This window comes from Pan paniscus, chromosome 4 (assembly GCF_029289425.2).
Source record: "Pan paniscus chromosome 4, NHGRI_mPanPan1-v2.0_pri, whole genome shotgun sequence".
Taxonomy (NCBI): Eukaryota; Metazoa; Chordata; class Mammalia; order Primates; family Hominidae; genus Pan; species Pan paniscus.
In genome coordinates, this window is record NC_073253.2 from 109237742 (window position 1) to 109259166 (window position 21425).

A 21425-nucleotide genomic window follows, 5' to 3' on the forward strand; every position below is an offset into this window, starting at 1 on the left:
ACAAAGAATTTTTTTCCTCTGAGCCAATCTGGATTTTTTTCAGTATAACACCATTTCTGTGTGTTTCTGCTTTTAGGACAGATAGTAGACTATTGTTTCTGTCTTTCTATAATTACCCTTGACAAACCTATAGATCAGCACCAGATAAATTGTTGGGAGAATTAATACTCTTTCTTTATGTTTTTGATCAAAAGCTTTTTGTTTTCTGTCCTGTTAAACATTGCCTTTCACATTGTCAGCTCCTTCAGGGCAGGGACTAAATTTTACTCTAATTAAGATATAAACAATTCTTACCTTTGTCTAACACATGAAAGTTTCACAAAGTGCTTGCATTTAAAATTGTTTATTTAATCATAGCCACCATGCTAATTAAAAAGGCAAACTTTTTTATGTTTCTTTTTTTAAAATTTTTTTATTTTTATTTTATTTTGTTATTATTATACTTTAAGTTTTAGGGTACATGTGCACAATGTGCAGGTTAGTTACATATGTATACATGTGCCATGCTGGTGTGCTGCACCCATTAACTTGTCATTTAGCATTAGGTATATCTCCTAATGCTATCCCTCCCCACTCCCCCCACCCCACAACAGTCCCCAGAGTGTGATGTTCCCCTTCCTGTGTCCATGTGTTCTCATTGTTCAATTCCCACCTATGAGTGAGGACATGCAGTGTTTGGTTTTTTGTCCTTGCGATAGTTTACTGAGAATGATGATTTCCAATTTCATCCATGTCCCTACAAAGGACATGAACTCATGCTTTTTTATGGCTGCATAGTATTCCATGGTGTATATGTGCCACATTTTCTTAATCCAGTCTATCATTGTTGGACACTTGGGTTGGTTACAAGTCTTTGCTTTTGTGAATAGTGCCACAATAAACACACGTGCGCATGTGTCTTTATAGCAGCATGATTTATAATCCTTTGGGTATATACCCAGTAATGGGATGGCTGGGTCAAATGGTATTTCAAGTTCTAGAACCCTGAGGAATCGCCACACTGACTTCCACAATGGTTGAACTAGTTTACAGTCCCACCAACAGTGTAAAAGTGTTCCTATTTCTCCACATCCTCTCCAGCACCTGTTGTTTTCTGACTTTTTAATGATTGCCATTCTAACTGGTGTGAGATGTTATCTCATTGTGGTTTTGATCCGCATTTCTCTGATGGCCAGTGATGATGAGCATTTTTTCATGTGTTTTTTAGCTACATAAATGTCTTCTTTTGAGAAGTGACTGTTCATGTCCTTTGCCCACTTTTTGATGGGGTTGTTTGTTTTTTTCTTGTAAATTTGTTTGAGTTCATTGTAGATTCTGGATATTAGCCCTTTGTCAGATGAGTAGGTTGCGAAAATTTTCTCTCATTTTGTAGGTTGCCTGTTCACTCTGATGGTAGTTTCTTTTGCTGTGCAGAAGCTCTTGAGTTTAATGAGATCCCATTTGTCAATTTTGGCTTCTGTTGCCATTGCTTTTGCTGTTTTGGACATGAAGTCCTTGCCCATGCCTATGTCCTGAATGGTAATACCTAGGTTTTCTTCTAGGGTTTTTATGGTTTTAGGTCTAATGTTTAAGTCTTTAATCCATCTTGAATTAATTTTTGTATAAGGTGTAAGGAAGGGATCCAGTTTCAGCTTTCTACATATGGCTAGCCAGTTTTGCCAGCACCATTTATTAAATAGGGAATCCTTTCCCCATTTCTTGTTTTTGTCAGGTTTGTCAAAGATCAGATAGTTGTAGATATGCGGCATTATTTCTGAGGGCTCTGTTCTGTTCCATTGGTCTATATCTGTGTTTTGGTACCAGTACCATGCTGTTTTGGTTACTGTAGCCTTGTAGTATAGTTTGAAGTCAGGTAGCGTGACGCCTCCAGCTTTGTTCTTTTAGCTTAGGATTGACTTGGCGATGCGGGCTCTGTTTTGGTTCCATATGAACTTTAAAGTAGTTTTTTCCAATTCTGTGAAGAAAGTCATTGGTAGCTTGATGGGGATGGCATTGAATCTATAAATTACCTTGGGCAGTATGGCCATTTTCACGATATTGATTCTTCCTACTTTTTTAAAAAAAATTTGCACGTGAGAAAATACTTGCCCAGGGTCGTCCAGTAAGTAACCATCAAGGTCAAAGCTTGAATCAAGTCTTTTAATTTTTAATATGTTTTGGAACTAAGATTTATTGAGCATTTAACTGTGTGCCAGATGTTGTGCAAAACCTTCTACAAGGACAAATCCCACTGTGGGGGGCTGCTACTGGTATTAAAAGATGAAGGAAAGAAAGGTTAAGCACCTACGCACACTGTCAATTTGGTATTCTTTTCATTACATCTGGGCACCACCTCTGAATATACCACAGAATTTATTCAATGCCTTGTACATACTTAGCCCTCAATAAATATTTTTGGCTGAATTAATGAATCTTAATATCTTAACATTTTCATATCCTTCTTTATTAACACTCTCTAGAATTTGATGGGGAACTGGTTAGGGTCTTGCTGAGCTAATCATACTGTCCTGTGGAATCAGGACACCATAGGACAGGCACTGTAATGGTTGAGAGCAGGCGTGACTCTGCCACTTCCAATCATGTTTGAACTTGGCTTGCTTGTTTAACTTATCTGAGTTGTAGTTTCACAATTTGTAAGAAATGCAATGTGGCCCCTGTGTGCTCTAACCTCATCTCCTCTTACTTTTTCCTCACGCATGGGCCTGCACCCTCACCAGACATCTTTTCTGCCCTCCAAAGAGTAAAATTTATTCCTGCTTCTAAGTCCTTGCTCTTGTTGAAATGCTCTTTATCCAGCTGTCCACAGTGCTGGCTCTTGTTTATCTTTAAGCTTTCAGCTCAAATGTCCTCTTCCTAGAGTGGTCTCTGTCCTCTCTAAAGTCTCCCACCTTCCGTCCCCACAGTCAATCTCTGATTCAGAACTCTGTCTCATTTCTTTCTTGACCCTTATTATCATCAGAAATTATCTTGTTTTATTATTTACTTGTTTATTGTTTATTTCATGCCAACAGGATATAAGCTTCAAAATTCCCTCTGTCCTCAATGTGGTCATTTTTCTGGAGGTAGGTTTTACAATTTTCATTTGAATCTCGAGGTGGACTGTGTGTTCCAAAGGTAACACAAAAATTTCTTATTTGAATTCTGATAAATTATTCCTTTTATTCAAATAAATTCCTGAAGACTCAAGCATTTAGATATCTTGAAAAATGAAACCATAAAGATTTTAGAATTGCACTGCTCAATATGGTAGTAACTAGCCACAAGAAGCTATTTACATACAAATTAATTAAAATTAAATAAAACTGGAAATTCATTTCCTCAGTTTTACCAACTACATTTCCAGTGCTCAATAACCCCTTAGGACTAGTGGCTACCAATTGGATAGTGCAGATATAGAATATTTCTATCACTGCAGAAATGTCTATTGATTAGTGCTATTTTACAAGATAGCCTGGATATTTCCTTATAACCATATAAGGGAAACCCTCAAAAACAGATTACAAAACCAAGAAAGGAAAAACTTTGATAAATTTAGTTGTATAAAAACTAGGAACTTCAGAATAGCCAATGGTATCTTCAACAAAGTAAAACTAAATATCGAAGAGGTAAATGATTTGCAATATTTATGACATAAAAAGCTAAGTTTCTTAGGCTTATTAAAATTCATATAATTCAATAAGAAAAAACTTCATTGAAAATGTTAAAGTAAACAAAGTCAAATGTTGAAAAGAATATGAAAATAAATATTATCTCACTCAATTAAAAATATATAAGCCCAAACAATAATGTCAGGCCAGTTTTAGTGTATTAAATTAGCAAAAGTGAGGAGATTTGGTACTAGTGAAGGTATGAGAAGTTGCCCTATTTATTAAATATAATAGTGTATTTTCCAGAATAAAATTAGAACAAAATTGTTAAAAAGCAAGGAATTAGAGTATACCAACATTATTTGCTACCCTTTTACAAAATGCACCCAATGGGTATCATGTTATGTATATACTTCTATATCTTGTTTTACACTTCATATTAGATTTTTGAAAAATTTTCATATCAGCCCACAAATATCTAGTTCATTTTTTAATGTCACTGTGGTATATCCTCATGTGCATGTGCATTAACTTATTTAACTCTTGGTGGTAGATATTTATCTTCTTTTGAATCCCCTGGGGTAGATCATGATTGGGCTACATCAGTCATGGTGGTTCCACTCATGCATACCTTCCCACCCACTAGCCCAACACTTGGGTTAGGAGTAGGGATATGACACTGACAATAAGACATGAGAGAAAGTTAGGAGGTGGGATCCTGGTAAATATTTGCCTCCTTGATTAAAAGAGATAATAACAAGGAGTGGCCTCTCTACCACTGGATATGTTAACACTATTACTATTAATAAATAATATGTTACATATTTGTGGAGTACGTGGGATATTTTGTTACTACATAGAATGTGTAATGTAATCACCAAGTCTGGGTATTTGGGGTGTTCATCACTTTGGGCGTTTGTCATTTTATGTGTTGGGAAAAATTCTAGTCCTCTCTTCTAGTTACTTGTGAATAGTGTTGCAATAAATGCACTAGTGCAGTTATCTCTTGGATATACTGATTTATTTTCTTTAGGATAGATACCCAGTAGTGGGATTGCTGGATCATATGTTAGTTCTGTTTTTGTATTTTTGAGAAATCTTTATATTATTTTCCACAGTGGCTGTATTTGCATTCCCATCAACAATGTATAAGAGTTCCCTTTTTTCCACATCCTCACCAGTGTCTGTTATTTTTTGTCTCTTTAGTAATAGCCATTCTAACTGGGATAAGATGATATATCATTGTGGTTTTGATTTGCATTTACCAGATTATGAGTGATGTTGAGCATTTTTTCATTTACCTGCTGCCCATTTGCACGTCTTCTTTTGAGAACTGTCTGTCCAAGTCCTTTGCCCACCTTTTATTGGGATTATTTGTGGGGTTTTTTGTCGTTGTTTTATTGTTGAATTGTTTGAATTCCTTGTATATTCTGGATATTAGTTCCTTGTCAGATGAATGGTTTGCAAATGTTTTCTCCTATTTAACAGATTGTCTCTTCACTCTTGTTTCCTTTGCTGTGCAGAAGCCTTTTAGTTTAATATATTCCCATTTGTCGATTTTTGTTTTAGTTGTCTGTGCTTTTGAGGTATTAGCCATAAAATCTTTGCCTAGACCAATGTTCTGAAGTGTTTTCTCTGTTTGCTTTTAGTAGTTTTATAGTTTTGAGTTTTACATTTAAATCTTTAATCCAACTTGAATTCATTTTTTCTATATGGTGAGAGACGAGGGTCTAGTTTCACTCTTATGCATATTGCTATCTAATTTTCCCAGCACCATTTATTGAAGAGGATGTCCTTTCTCTAGTGGATGTTCTAGGCACTTTTGTAGAAAATAAGTTGGTTGTAAATATGTTGATTTAGTTTTGGGTTCTCTATTCTTTTCCATTGGACAGAATACCAATACCAATGCTGTTTTGGTTATATAGCCCAGTAACATATTTTAAAGCCAGGCACTTTCATGCCTCTAGCTTTGTTTTTTTGGTCAAGATTGCGTTAGTTATTCTGACTTTTTTTTGGTTCTATGTGAACTTTAGTATTGTTTTTCTATTTCTGTGAAAAATGACATTGGTATTTTAATACAGATTTCATTGAATCTGTAAATTGCTTTGGGCAGTATGGTTATTTTAACAATATTAATTCATGAATATAAGATGTCTTCCCATTTGTTTGTGTACTCTTGAATTTCTTTCATCAATGATAAAACTAATTTTGATAGTAATTTAGGGGCCATGATAAAAACTAGCTTAAGGACTAAGCTTATGTGCCAATGATGACAGAGTACAAACATAGAAAAATCCAGAATCCTTGATGATGTCGTTGAACACTTAATTAGTCTTTGACCTACGATATTTTCTGGTTTCTTGTTATAGGAGATAGTTATCTCTATTTTTTAAGGCAATTGAATTGGAATCTTCTGCTCCTGGTAGCCAAGAACATACTAATTTTCACAGCTGTTATATATGTAACATTTTAAAAACTTTTTATTTTTAAATAATTATGGACTCCAGGAAGTTGAAAAAATAGCACCGAGAGTCCTGTGTGCTCTTCATCCAACAATGATTATCTTGTATAACGGTAGTACAATATTGAAATCACAAAATTGACTTTGGTGCAATACTGATAACTAAACTACAGATCTCATTCAGTTTTCATGATTTTTTATACATTCCTCTGTGCGTGTGTGCGTGTGTGTGTGTGTGTAATTTTATACAACTTTACGTCATGTACAGGTTTGTGTGGCCACTACCATAATCAAGATACAGAACTGCTCCTTCACTACAAGGAACTCTTCATGTCATTTTTTTATACTCCACCCATCCACCCTGACAACAACTAATATATTCTTAGCCTCTGTAATTTTGTCATTTTGAGAATATTATATGAATGGAATCATATAGTATGCAACTTTTTGAGACCGGTTGTTTTCATTAAGCATGATGCACTTGAATACCATTCAGTTTGCTGCACATATAGTTTGTTTCTTTTTATTGCTGAGCAGTGTTCCATTTTATGGATGTACCAGAATTTGTTTAACCATTTATCCAAGGACATTTGGATTATTTCTAGTTTTTGCTATTGTGAATAAAGCTGCTATGAATCTTCATGTACAGGTGTGTGTCTGTGTGTGTGTATGTGTGTGTAAGTTTTCACTTCTCTGGGGTAAATGCCCAAGGTTGTTATTGCTGGGTCATATAGTAAGTACATCTGTCATTTTGTAAGAAATGGTCAAACAGTTTTCCAGAGTGGCTGTACCATTTTACATTCTACAATGTATAAGAATTCCAGTGGCTCACACCTATAATCCCAGCATGTTGGGAGGCTGAGGCGGGTAGATCACTTGAGGTCAGGAGTTCAAGACCAGCCTGGCTGACATGGTGAAACCCCATTTCTACTAAAAATACAAAAATTAGCCAGGCATGGTGGTGGGTGCCTGTAATCCCAGCTACTCAGGAGGCTGAGGCAGGAGAATCGCTTGAGCCTGGGAGGCAGAGGTTTTGGTGAGCTGAAATCATGCCACTGCACTCCAGCCTGGGTGACAGAGTGAGACTCTATCTCAAAAAAAAAATTATAATAATAATAATTCCAGTTTCTCTGCATTGTCACCAGCATTTTGAATTACACTAACATTTTTAAGCCATTCTGAGTGTGTAGTCATAGCTCAATAAAGCATTTTTAATTTTTTCAAAGGATACATAAAAAATTATTAACAATGGTTATATTGGGGAAACAGTTTGGAAACGAGGGAAGGGTAGTTGTTTTATTTTGTAGCTTTCTATTTTGTTTGGATATCCTTATGTTTATATATTAGTTGCATATATTATGTCTACAGGACATATATATGGGCCTTTGTTTTTTGTTTTATTTTCATATTTGTTTTTAAGTCCATAATAAAAGTTTAACAATTCTGTTATTATAGAGTAGAAGTAAATGTCTGCATAGCTTTTTCTGTGTTGGTAACAGAACTAATGTCAAGAAAAAGCTGCAGACATCTAACAATGTTGGCTGTCCTGGTTTTACATTTTACTGTTTTAACACTTATTTACCTAAACTGAATATAACGTTTCCCTTGTGTCTACAAATTTGCCAGATTACATCCTGTTCTACACATGACTACATTTATTGTCTTCTGAAGCCACACAAACAAAATATATTTTCCTGTTAAGTGCCATGCTTAATAGCATTTTGGAATTTAATTGCTTGTCTTTTATACAACTGAGAGAGAATGCAAGCCTTGCCTTCCTTGAAGTGTATTTATTTATGCTACAATACAATTTTTACTCTCAATTTGATCTTTTAAGAGGAATGTTTGTACTTCATTGGTTTTTGAGTAAGGTCACACAGAGTAAATGTGTAAACACTGGTAATCTGCTGTCTGAATAATGAATCTCAGAAAGGCCTGCAAAACCTCTGCATTTATCAAGGACAGAAAAATTGCCTAATCAAGCAACATGCAAGGAGCAGAAATAGAATGAGGTAAGCCCCAACTGTAAGTGTCAGGGAAAGTGCTTTCCGCTGGGCATAGTCATTCCAGCCACCCTCAAGGTCATCACCATTTGCCCTAAATGGATTGATTGTGTGGTAAACTATTCTGATTGTTCACACATGTGGATGACCTTCAGGAAAAGAACAGCAGGGACACCCCTGTGGTAAAACATGTTGGATTTATTGATCATTGTAACAAGGAAGAACAGACACCATGGGGAGATATGAGATGTCTCAGTGACAGAATGTTAGTGGGAACCTGTTACAAGATTTGATCTTTAGTTGGGTGACTCGGGGAAGGGTTTAAGAAAGGTGAGCTTTTCTCTAAATTGGCCGTCAGAAAGCAGGGTCAATTCTCAATAGATCTTATTTATAAAGAGGGGAGACTAGAGTAAGGCTAAAGCTCTAACTGGTAAAGAAGTAGCCATCATTCATTTTAGCCGAAAGAGAGTGCTTGGTATTTTGTGAGTGGCACAGTGACTTTGCTTTTATATTGGCTTAGAAAAAATTATGTAGTTGCTCCATATTGTCTCATTCTACCCATGATATCAGAGTAACCTTGTTTGAGGTTGGTACTCTGTGAGACTGTTAATGTTCGAGAAAAGAATAACATGATCCAGCTGTCGGTGCCACCCACATCAGTTTCTGAATGTCAGCAGCTGCTCCTTTTTCGCTTTCTCCTGTGAGTGGAAAAAGTTGAAGCCACAGTATCATAGATTGCTATATGGACCACAGCTTGGCATTTACTCATGTAGCTTTTAAATGTATTTCATTTATTTGCCATAGCTCTTTGACCTGGTTTTCAAGCATGTTGTCATTATTCCAAGGTTAAATGCTAACATAAAAACGCACGACTCTCCCATCATCCTAAAAGTCAAGCCCGTCTGATTCAGCTTTCTGCCTCCAGGCTAAGCTGCCCGTAATGATTGTAAAAAATTGATGTCTTTTCTGCTTTTAATGATCTAGCTGAGGAAGAAAATTCTACTGTTGCCCTCAGAACTCCACAGCCTTCACTCTGACTTTGAAAATGTTTTTCTACTCGGTCCTCCATGGAGATGCTCTCTCTCCTGTATAATTGAACTAATTTCCTGGAGCAGGCTTTAGAACCAAGGACCCCAAACCAGAAGGCTTTAGGCTGAATCTGGCCAGCTGACCTGTTTTATTTTGTATGCATGGTGTTTTAAAAACAGGTGAAATTTTGGGGCCGGGCGTGGTGGCTCACGCCTGTAATTCCAGCACTTTGGGAGGCCGAGGCTGGCAGATCACGAGGTCAGGAGATCGAGACCATCCTGGCTCAAACGGTGAAACCCTGTCTCTATGAAAAATACAAAAAATTACCCCGATGTGGTGGTGGGCACCCGTAGTTGCAGCTAATCGGGAGGCTGAGGCAGGAGAATGGCGTGAACCTAGGAGGCGGAGCTTGCAGTGAGCAGAGATCGCATCACTGCACTCCAGCCTGGGCCACAGAGCAAGACTCCGTCTCAAAAAAAAAAAAAAAAAAAAAAAACGGAAAATTTCATATAAAATTCATCATTTTGTCTTCCCTGAAGAATCAGAATATTTGGCCATACTGAGCAACCGTTGGGTTGGAGTTGAGTAATGACTATTCCTTTAGGTCATCCAAAGATTGCTATAGTCCCCTCCACAGCCTACTGCAGCACCACCCTATGCTACTCATTTGTGTTTTTGCCTGGGGTTTTATAGCGTTTGAGTTTTCAACACTGGCATAGACTTCTTTTCTCTGCTACTTGTATACATTTCTCAAACTGGGCTTTGGAGTATAGGAGGGTCTACAGTGTATATTCAATGTCATTCAATAAACATAATGGATAATCCCAGAGTGCTAATTGTGCATAGAGGTTTACAAAACATATTATTTTTACAATAAATCTTACACAAATATATTATGGAATGTAATGGAAAATAGGTTAAAAATAAATCTAGAAATAAAAATAAAACTTGTCACTTCAGGCTATACCACGGTGAAGCCCATGGAGTAGTGACTGAAGTCTTTGCCATTGGAGTTACTTTGGTGGAAAAGTTATTGAACAGTGGTACTAATACAATAATCCCAAGTTAATCTTTTCCTATTTTTGTAAACTTTCAAGGTGTCAGAATTTTTGAAATGGAAAGAAATTTAAATATTAACTAATCTGTTCATTTCATTTTTATTGGGAATTTAAAAGACTGATCAATGAATAAAGTCAGTCTGGGCAGTGAAAGAATCCAGATTTCCAGATTGCTAGTCTTTTCCTATTCAATGTGTGTGTTGCTTAACATAATGGCAGAAGACTTACATACATATTACTAATGTGTATTATTATCTTTTTGGTTTGATCATTCTATTTGTTAATTATAGAATTATGGAGAACTTCTCAAAGAAATTCAAGTCTTCTTTGACGTAGTATGATAGTTTATATCAATGTATTATATAATTTGTCTCAAATAAGACTCAAATAGAAGTTGCTGGTCACACTAAGAACCAATTATTTGATTTTATATGTTGGCATCTTTGGATAGTTTTGGCCATGAAAATGCAACTATCTGAAGCATTATAGCTGCAGCAGAGAAAGAGAAAATATTACAATTTGAAATGAATCTTATTTACCAAATGTGACTTGCAATATTTTCCCCATCCTAGACAATGTAATAAATATATTTGTAGATCAAACTTCATGCATCTGGTCTAATAGAGTCATACTTTAACTTTTATCTTTATTTTTCCCATTTGTTAATAGCCTGTTGAAACTTATTCTTGTTCTGTGATTGGTGAATAGTAAGAATACTTTCAGTTTTCATACATACAGCTGAATGGTAATTGGTAAAATTTTGAACAAAATGATATTACAACAGAAAGAATTTGATAGATTATTAGAATTTATGGAAGCTGGTGATTGACTTGTAGAAGGCAGTTAACTGATCTCAGAGGAGCAACAATGTGTCATACTTGAAGAATTTCTTTACTGGCAAATCTCCAAAAATGAATTACTTACTTTCCAAATTTCTTTAGTTATTTATATCAACCACTATGATGGATCCTAATTACTTTAATTTGTTTTGAGAAAAAATAATTAATAACTACTGTCAAAAACACATCATGCATAAAGAAGAATTCATAACATGCAACCTTGAAACTTATATATTCTTTATGACTATCTCTATAGTATGCAGTATGATTACAGGCATAATTTTGCTTAAGGAATATTCAATGCTTGCTTTTTTATAAAGGCACTCATATCATTTTGGGTGGACAGTAGCTCTACATACTTATTTAATCCAACTATACAAATCAAGTGGTTGAACATTAGTAATTTCATATGGCTTAACTTCTCCAACTCTCCAATTGCCTTACCTGTCTTATATTTGTAGCACCTTAGGGACTCTCATATTCATCACATCCACAGACAAACTCATGATCTTCTCCAGACCTGGGGTTCCTGCCTTAGGAGATGTTACCACTGTCCATTCATTTTGGTAAGCTGAAAACCTGTACTCCATCTTTTATACCTCCTTTTTCCCTAATCTATCAGTATCAAAACATCACTGTGATCTTTTGATTGTTTTTCTCCATAATATCTTGATTACATGTACTTCTCTCCACCTTCAGTGCCAGAATTCTTAGTCATCTTTCACTGGAAATATTGAGAGCACCCCTACTGATCTCCTTGTACCAAACATGTCCCTTTTTGAAGGTGTTGGCCAGATTGCAGCCTGAGTAATATTTTCAAGCTCCAAACCTGATCATGTTTCACCATGCTCCATAAGCCCTGCTTAGAAACCTTCAATGACTCTCCAGTGTTTCTACAGTGAACCAAAGTTCTTTACCTGGCTTATGTGGCTAAGGCCAAGACTGGTAGCTGTCCAATTAAAATCCATAGTTTCCTTTTCCATTATTGAAAGAATCTGTAGTATTGGATGTGGCAGTATAACTCGCTTGCAGATAGGAGTGGCCGATGAGAGAAAGTTGGGATTGTTGAATGGGACTTGGAGAGAGCACTTTTAAAGAGGTTTAATTAGGCTGGGTGTGGTGGCTCATGCCTGTAATCCCAGTTAACTCAGGAGGTTGAGGTGGGGGAGTTGCTTTGAGCCCAGGAGTTCAAGACTGCAGTAAGTTATTATTACACCACTGTGCTCCAGCCTGGGCAATGGGGTGAGACCATATCTCTATTTGGTTTTGGGTTTTGTTTTTTTTTTCATGAAGAGGCCTAATTGACTGTGAGGCACATAATTTTGCTCTCACTCTTTTCTCTTTTCTGTTGTCTGGAATGAGTATGTGATGTTAGAGCTGCAGTAGCATTGTTGTGACTATGAGGAGGCCTTCAGAATAGAAGCCATACAATAATATGTTAGAGAAAATAAGCAAAGTCTGGATCCCTTGTGACTTAAGTCTCCCCAGAGTGCCTCTCTTCAGACTTCTTTATGTCGGGAAACACATATTAACCTGTTTATCTTTAAGCCCCCATTATTTGGTTTTTCTGTTTTTCTATGAAGCTGAACTTACTCCTAATTGTTAAAATGACCCTGTGAAATTTGATCCCTATCTATTCTCTATGCCTCTAGCATTGCTTTCTATATCCTGCCATCGCAGCTTACTTTCATTTTCCCAGATTGGAGTGCACTGTATTTCTTGCTACTGCCAATCCTTTGTGTGAGCTGCTCTTTTGTTTGATATACTCTATGCATATAACTTCACTCCCCTCCTTTACCACGTAAATCTCTTTTAATTTTTCAGAGGTCTTCAGCTTTAATATCCTGGGAAAGCCTTTACCTTTTCACTAGCATATGTCAAACTCCTTGGAATAGCTCTCCTGGAACTGTGTTCCTTTTCTTTCCAAGGTTTGCCTCAACTTTTCTTAAGTATTTGGAGATATTCTTTACATACAATAAAAATCACCCTTTTTATGTGGATAATTGGGTGAGTTGTGTCAAATGTGTAACCACCACTAAATTCAAGATACGTATTTGCATTACCACAAAAAGTGACTCATGCTCCTTTACAGTCCTTCTCCTCAGCCTTCAGACCCTGACAACCATCAATTTCTTTTTTTACATTTCCATATTGGTTTATTATAAAAGTGGATTTTTTTTTTGGTTTCTTTTTTCCCAGGCTTACGAATGTACAATTGAGAGATATTACATATATATATGTATATATATATATATATATAAAATTGTACACCATATATATAGTGTACAACGTGATGTTTTGATATATATGTATACATGTTGAAATGATTAAATAAAGCTAATTAACATATCAGTTACCGTACCATTTTTTTCTGGTGAGAACATGTAAGATCTACTTTTAGCAATTTTCAAGTATACAATACATTCTTGTTAACTATAGTTACCATGCTGTACAACAGATCTCCATAACTTATTCATCTTGTCTTACTGAAACTTTATACCTTTTAACCAACATCTCTCCATTCTCCTCCAGCCTCTGCTACCCTCTGCCCCTGGTGACTTCCATTCTCTTCTCTGCTTCTGTGAGTTCTACTTTTTTAGATTCCACATATAAGTGAGACCATGCAGTATCTGTCTTATTTCACTTAGAATAATGTCCTCTAGATTCATCCATGTTGTCACAAATCATAAGATTTCCTTCTTTTGAAGGCTGACTGGTAATCCATTGTTTATATACACCACATGTTCTTTATCCTTTCGTCCACCAGTGGCCACTAAGCTAATTCTGTATCTTGGCTATTGTGGATAATGAATATAGGAGTGGAGATATCTCTTCAACATATTTATTTCATTTCTTTTGAATATATGCCCAGAAGTAGGATTGCTGAATGATATGGCAGTTCTGTTTTAAAATTTTTGAGGAGCCACTGTACTGTTTTCCATGATGGCTGTACCAATTTACTTTCCCACCAAAATCATACAAAGTTTCCCTTTTCTCCACATCCTCGCCAGCACTTGCTATTGTTTGTCTTTTGTATGCAACCATTCTAACAGTAATTAGGTGCTACCTCATTATGGTTTTGATTTGTATTTCCCTGATTACTGATATTGATAATTTTTTATATATCCTTTGGCTACTTCTATGTCCTCTTTTGAGGAAATGTTTATTCATGTCCGTTGACCATTTTCCAACTTATTTATTTTCTTGCTGTTGAGTTATTTCAGCTCCTTACATATTGTAGATATTAACCTGTTATGAGAAGTATGGTTTGCAAATATTTTCTCCCATTATGTAGATCATCTCTTCACTCTGTTTATTTCCTTTGCTGTATAGAAACTTTTTAGTTTGATGCAATCCCATTTGTCTATTTTTGCTTTTGTTGCCTGCGATTTTGAAGTCATATTTAAAATAATTGGGCAGGAGTGGTGGCTCATGCCTGTAATCCCAGCACTTTGGGAGGCTGAGACAGGTGGATCACTTGAGGTCAGGCATTTGAGAAAAGCCTGGCCAACATGATGAAACCCTATCTCTACTAAAAATACAAAAATTAGCTAGGTGTGGTGGCATGCACCTGTAGTTTCAGCTACTTGGGAGGCTTAGGCAGGAGAATTGCTTGAACCCAGGAGGCAGCAGTTGCAGTGAGCCGAGATTGCATCACCGCACTCCAGCCTGGGCGATAGAGCAAGACTGTGTCTCAAAAATAAAATAAAATAATAGCCTGACCAATGTCAAGATTGCCCTCTACGGTTTCTTCTAGTAGTTTTATAATTTCAGAGCTTACATTTAAGTTTTCAATCTATTGTAACTTAATTTTTGCAGATGGTGTGGGATAAGGGTCAAATTTCATCCTTCAGCAGGAGGATATCCAGTTTTTTCAACACCATTTATTGAAAAGACTATCTTTTCCACATTGTGTGCTCTTGGCACCTTTGTTGAAGATCAATTGACCATAAAATGAAGACTTATTTCTAGAATTTCAATCCTGTTCCATTCGTTGATGAGTCTGTTTTCACACCAGTGCCATTCTATTTTGATTACTATAGATTTGTAGTATATTTTGAAATCAGATACTATGTGCCTCCAGCTTTGCTCTTTTTGCTCAAGATCACTTTGGCTGTTCAGGGTCTTTGGTTGTTCCACGAGTTTTTTTTTTTTAACTTCTGTGAAAAATTGATAACCATTCTTTACCAATGGATTTTATTTCTATTCCTATGGTTTTGCTTTTTCCAGAATGTCATATAAGCAAACTATATAATATACAGCTTTTATTGGTCAACTTCTTTCTGTTAGCAAAATGGTTTTGAAATTTATTCATATTATGCATGTATCAGTAGCTCCTTCCTTTTTGCTTTGTAATGTTCCACCGTATGAGTATACCAGACATTTGGGTTGTTCCCAGGTTCTCCTTTGTTTTATAATAAAGCCGCTATAAACATTCACATACACATTTTTGCATTTTTTATGAACATAGGTTTTCATTTCTGTTGAATAAATGACTAGACAAAGAATTGCTGAATCATATGGTAAAGGCATATTTAACTTCATGGGAATCTACAAAACTGCTTTCAAAATGGGTTATACTAATATACCATTTTGCATTTCCATCAACAATGAATGTATGAGAGTTCCAATTCCTCTGCTCCCTCTCCATTAATTTGTATTATCAGTCTTTAATTTTAGCCATTTAAGCAAAGTGGTGGTAATGTTATGGTTTTAATTTGTATTTTCCTAATAAGTAATGATGTTGAGTATCTTTTCATGAGCTTATTGGCATTTATATACCTTCTTCGGTAAAGTGTGTGTTCAAATTTTCTACTTATTTATAAGGGATTGTTTGTTTTCTTATTACTGAATTGTAAGAGTTTCTGTTTTTTAATATATTCTGGCTATGTATTTTAAAATCACTGTTTTACAGAGTTATTGTACTATTCCACATCTGTGACAGCAGTATATGAGAGTGCTAATTCCACTACATCCTCATCAACATTTTGTATAGTCAGTCTTCTCAGTTTTAGACATTCTAATAGGAATATGTGTGTGTATTTCATTCCTTTTTTAGAGTAGCTTTTACAGAAAACTATTACAGAAAAACTGATAAAATGATACAGAGATTTTCCACATGTCCAGTTTCTCCTATTATTAACATCTTGCATTAGGTATGGTAAATTTCTTACAATCAATGAGTCAATATTAATATATAACCATTAACTAAAGTCCATATTTTGTTTAGATTTACTTAGTTTTTTTCCAAATATTCTTTTTCTGTTCTAGGATCCCATCTGGAATACCACATTAAATTCAGTTTCATGAATCCTTAGGTTCCTCTTGACTGTGAGATTCTTTTAATTGTGTTTAAATTTGTATTTCCTTAATGATTAGTGATGTTGAACATCTTTTCATGTGCTTATTTGCCATCTGTGTGTCTTTTGTAGTAAAGTGGTTTTTCAAATTTTGAGTCATTTATTACTGAATTTTTTAATTATTGAGTTTTGAGAGGATGACTATTTCATATATATATGAAATAATATGTCTGATAAGAGGCTTGTATCCACATATGTATACATATGTGTATATATATATGCATATATATATACATATATATGCATATATATATATATCTGAGACTTCTGGATATAAGCGTCTTATCAGACATATTCTTTGAAAAGCTTTTAAAGCTTTTCTCTAAGCCAGTAGCTTATCTTTTCATTTTCTTTTTTAAAATTCATTAATTTTTTTTATTGTACTTTAAATTCTTGGATACATGTGCAGAACATGCAGGTTTGTTTCATAGGTATACATGTGCCATGGTGGTTTGCTGCACCTATCAACCCATCATCTAGGTTTTAAGCCCTGCATGCATTAGGTATTTGTCCTAATGCTCTCCCTCCCCTTCCTCCCAACCCCCTGACAGGCCCCAGTATGTGATGTTCCCCTCTCTGTGTCCAAGTGTTCTCATTGTTCAACTCCCACTTATGAGTGAAAACATGCGGTGTTTGGTTTTCTGTTCCTGTGTTAGTTTGCTGAGGATGATGGCTTCCAGCTTCATCCATGTCCTTGCAAAGGACATGAACTTATTTTTTATGGCTGCATAGTATTCCATGGTATACATGTGCCACATTTTCTTTATCCAGTCTATCATTGATGGTCATTTGGGTTGGTTCCAAGTCTTTGATATTGTAAATAGTGCTGCAATAAACATACATGTACATGTGTCTTTATAGTAGAATGATTTATAATCCTTTAGGTATACACCCAGTAATAGGATTGCTGGGTCAAATGGTATTTCTGGTTCTAGATCCTTGAGGTTCTAGATCCTTGAAGAATCCACACTGTCTTCCAGAATGGTTGAACTAATTTACACTCCCACCAACAGTTAAAAGCAATCCTATTTCTCCCATTCTTGCCAGCATCTGTTGTTTTCAGACGTTTTAATGATCACCATTCTAACTGGCATGAGATGGTATCTCATTGTGGTTTTGATTTGCATTTCTCTAATGACCAGTGATGATGAGCTTTTTTTCATATGTTTGTTGGCCGCATAAGTGTCTTCTTTTGAGAAGTGTCTGTTCATATCCTTCACACACTTTGTGATGGGGTTGTTTTTGTCTTGTAAATTTGTTTAAGTTCCTTGTAGATTCTGGATATTAGACCTTTGTCATATGGGTGGCTTGCAAATATTTTCTCCCATTCTGCAGGTTTCCTGTTCACTCTGATGATAGTTTCTTTTCCTGTGCAGAAGCTCTTTAGTTTGATTAGATCTCATTTGTCAATTTTGGTTTTTGTTGCCATTGCTTTTGGTGTTTTAGTTATGAAGTCTTTGCCCATGCCTATGTCCTGAATCATATTGACTAAGTTTTCTTCTAGGGTTTTTATGGTTTTGGGTCTTATATTTAAGTCTTTAATCCATCTTGAGTTATTTTTTGTATAAGGTGTAAGGAAGGCGTCCAGTTTCAGTTTTCTGCACATGGCTAGCCAGTTTTCCCAGCACAGTTTCTTTTAAAGAGCAAAAGTTTGTAATATGAATGAGATTCAATTTATCAATCTTTTCTTCCTATGGTTCATGCATTTTGTGCCTTTCAAAAAAATCCTTGCCTAACTCAAGGTTAAAAACAATTTTCTCTCATGATTTTTCTGGAAGTTTCATCATTTTTAGTTTTTATATTTAAGTCTTTGGAAGTTTATTAACCATAATCTATATAACAGTTTGAATTTCATATTTAATTCTATAAATGTTTTTCAAACCACTTTTACACCCACACGAGTGGAAGTTATATATATTAAATTCCTAGTGCCTCAATACTCTTTCTCTTGGATTCTTCTGTTAACGGATTACCTATGATATTGAAGGTTTTTCCTATGCCAGCATTAGCATTCAATTTCTTTTTGAAATATATAAATATTGTGTGTCAATCACAGGTGTCTGATAGTGAGCAATAGAAAACAACTCCACTTCTTTAAGTAATTTATTGGGAGAATATGAGGGAGCTGAAGAAACCGTTTTCACATAGAAGGAAACAATTAGTTCCAAAGTGTCTTGGAAGTATGAACTGCTCCATTGTCTTGCCCAGTCAATTCCGTTGCAATAAGTGACCTGAAATCATCTTGCTCTCAGGATTGAAGCGGGTGGAGGAGCATACCTTTTGTTGCTTGCCTTAAGATTCAAATTGGAGGTTAGAAGATAGCTAAAAAATAAAAACTGTCAACTGACGTGGCTTGGTCATATGCCCATTCTGGCTAGGAAGCGTACCCGAATCAACAGCCTCATAAGACTATAGACTATATTCAATGAATAAAGATCATTCCCTGAAAGAAGTTTTGGACACTAATACCTAAAGGTGGGATGGGAACTGGGAAGCCCCAGACTACAAAGTTCTTGATATACAGCATATTGCCTTAAAACTCTCCTTTTGGCTCCTGCGTGCGCATGCTCGCATGTGTGTTTGTGTTTTCACTTCGATTTTGTAAGTGAAAAGCAAAATGATTTGTAAATAGGTACATCTGTCTAAATGATCAGCCTGGTCCATATTTGTCATGAAAAACCAACTGGCAGTTCAGTTTTAAGACAGACAACACACACTAGAAAATGAAAGAACTGGGATCCGGGAAACCTATTCCAGTTCCATCTCTGGATATTAGCTATTTGTGGGATCTTGACAAGTCTTTTAGTCTGTTTGAATCTAAGTTTCCTTAAGTATAGAACAAATTATCCAGTTACATTATATCTAAGTCCCTTTTTGCTCTAAAATTCTGTAATTCTAAGGATGCCATCTGTATAAATGTTATCTGTTCTTTTGTTAAGAACAGTACTTGTAATAAGAAAACAATACACAGAGAAATACCTAAACACATTGCCAGAAATAATACAGGTAACTCAACTACATTTTAAATTTCAGATACACAATAAACAAATTTCAGACATTCTAAAAATATTAGTTGTGTACATGTGAAATTCAAATTTAACTGGCTGCTCTGTATTTTTACTTGCTCAACTTGGCTACCTTAAGGCAGTCCATCAGATATAGCTTATACGCAGCACACAGGGAAGGAATTCATAAGCAGGAAAAATTACACACAGGTTCTTGAAATAGCATTTTTGCATGCTTCTTTGTTAATTGTACCTATAGCAGTTTTAGTATAATTTCTCAATTGAATTAACTAAATGAAATAACATTCTATATCTTGATTATAAGACTGTCTTAATTTGGTCCCTTTTAACAATGAATTTTAATTCAAGGAACAATTTCTCATTGAACTACATGAATGAATTTCCTAATTGTACCATCATAGACAAGCTCATATTAGGCCTTCACCTGGGGCATATAAGTATTTTTCTAGGGAGCTTAATGGCTTGCTGGTTGAATGAGTATTTTTTGCCTTATTGAGAATTGAGGTTTACTTTATCACTAAAACCCACTGGCTTTCTTAATCTCCTTTGTTTTGTCCTCCTGTACCTATTAATCACACAGAACTGCTTATTCTTCATCATCTTGGCTTTGACGGATACTTCATGTAATAAGTCCCAACCTTCAGCACTGAGTAATTACTTGGGGACTCCTACTTATAAAAGTTAAATAACTATACAACAGCGATACTGTTGATATATGAGCTCTTTTTCTTTCTTGCTTTCTCAACTACATGTACCGAAATGACAGAATGTCTTTATTTTGTCTCTGTAATTTGCAATTGCTTATGTTAACTTTGACATCTAATGCATGGGAGCTAAATCTGAGCAAGGACTTCTGATTTGCAAGTCATAATCTAGGTGTTTGAAGGCATGCATGCTTTTAAAGCCAAAATTTAATTTGTTGACAGGAGTAAATTCTCGTTTGTTAAGGCTCTGAAATGGTAAGTACATACAGTAATCTCCCTTAACAATCTATGGCTTTGCTGTCAGAAAATGTACCAGTTCAGATCCAAAGCAGTAAAATGAAAATACTGATTGACTGGCTGCTTAGAAAAAAGAAGGGAAACAAAAGACCATCACTTGAGTGCATTAGAACTCCATCCAAATGTAAATGAATTTTGTGATGGTGATGTGGAGAGGATATGAATCTTATAAAATAGACCTTCCTAGTGGTTTGGTAAGCAAATTGAAAATTCCACAGTTCCTTCACTGAATATATTTTTGAAAATCACAGCCAGGAGAAAATGTTGGGGGTTGCCTATTCATATATTTCCTGCACATATTTAGTCAAATAGATGTTTTATTTATCTAAACTTCTCAGTCTATGGAGAGCTTTTTTTTTTTACATATTCTCCAGAGTCTTATTTTTTTCTGATGTATATAATATAGTAATTAAGTCTATTTTAAAAATGTTAATATTGAACTTTAATAAGCTTCTGTTTCTACTCCTATAAATTTAGTTTATATATTATTTTTATTATGTTGATTTTTCTGGACACTTATTTCATGCAGGACTAAAAGAAGGGAACAAGAACCTTATTTTTCACCCTTATTAAAGGCATATTGTTTCACGCCCTCCAAAATGATGTCACACCCTGGGTTTCCCTCCTAAGACTTCCATGAGTTAGTAGAATTTTTTTCATGAAGTTTCCTGTCTCTCACTGTATGCCTCATCAATCAAAACTTACCTGATACCACGAGTCCGAGTCACTCAAAGTCTCACTAAGTAGCTAGTTAAAAGTTTATTCTTGACTTTTTCAATTTCTTTTATCTCCACAGACATCTCCTTTCTTCACCTGACCTCATCTCTTGCTTGGACCACTGAAGCAGAAGCAGGCTTCTAGCAGCCTCTCTGTTGCCACCATCTTTCCTTTCCATCCATTCTCCAAAAAGCAACCTAAGCGATCATCCCAAGGCCCACAAGGCCCTGTATGAGCAACGTTTGCCTGCCTCTTCAACTACAAAGGTATAATTCCTGAAATATTAAAAAAATTTACAGTGAGTATGTGTCAACCATTTATTTAACTCATTAATGAGGAAACCC

General features: G+C 35.5%; 1 protein-coding gene across 1 annotated transcript in view; it reads left to right on the forward strand.

Annotated features, from left to right (window-relative positions):
* KCNN2 (potassium calcium-activated channel subfamily N member 2) overlaps positions 1 to 21425 on the forward strand; it is an 827086-nt gene that overhangs the window by 305398 nt on the left and 500263 nt on the right. Inside the window, exon 3 of the mRNA XM_063604594.1 lies at positions 21161 to 21347. The gene's annotated coding sequence lies outside the window, so the exon portion shown is untranslated. The remainder of the gene's footprint in view (positions 1 to 21160; positions 21348 to 21425) is intronic.